The 465-nt window shown below is 40.9% G+C and overlaps 1 pseudogene; it reads right to left on the bottom strand.

Moving 5' to 3' along the window:
- The window catches only part of LOC119592374, a 2,320-nt pseudogene extending 1,953 nt beyond the window's left edge, over positions 1 to 367 (bottom strand).
- Positions 368 to 465: the final 98 nt, after the last annotated feature.

Genomic DNA, 465 nt, shown 5'->3' with positions numbered 1-465 from the left:
AAAAATTCCAGTGCTCATTTCCCCTTTATTCCTTTACCACCTCCCATACCAGGAGTATTTCCATTTTTAAACCATGAGAAGAATTTGATCATTTACTGAATAAGTTATAATGTGCATTCGATAAATTCGCGTTGAACAATACTTACTCATTTATAGTGAGAGCCTCGGCGAGAGAAGTCATCGTCATCACTAGAATAGCGGTAACCCCCAAACATCTCTGGACGGTCATCATCTTGGTCTGAAAGACAACCACTTAGTATCCCGAAGATAACAGGTGGTGACACAATAATATACGAGTTTATATCCAGTCACAAGCTATGCCAACGGCGAAGAACAGTACCTGATTATCTTGTGAATGGTATGTATATTATATGATGATAGCGCTGCGTGTGAAAGGAAGAGATGAGAGGGTCAGCCAAGCAATCACTTATTCCTTTGGCAAGAGAAATCTGCCCGGTGCTAGTC

Source organism: Penaeus monodon, chromosome 30 (genome assembly GCF_015228065.2).
Source record: "Penaeus monodon isolate SGIC_2016 chromosome 30, NSTDA_Pmon_1, whole genome shotgun sequence".
Classification (NCBI taxonomy): domain Eukaryota; kingdom Metazoa; phylum Arthropoda; class Malacostraca; order Decapoda; family Penaeidae; genus Penaeus; species Penaeus monodon.
This window is presented reverse-complemented; position numbering and strand designations above follow the sequence as displayed.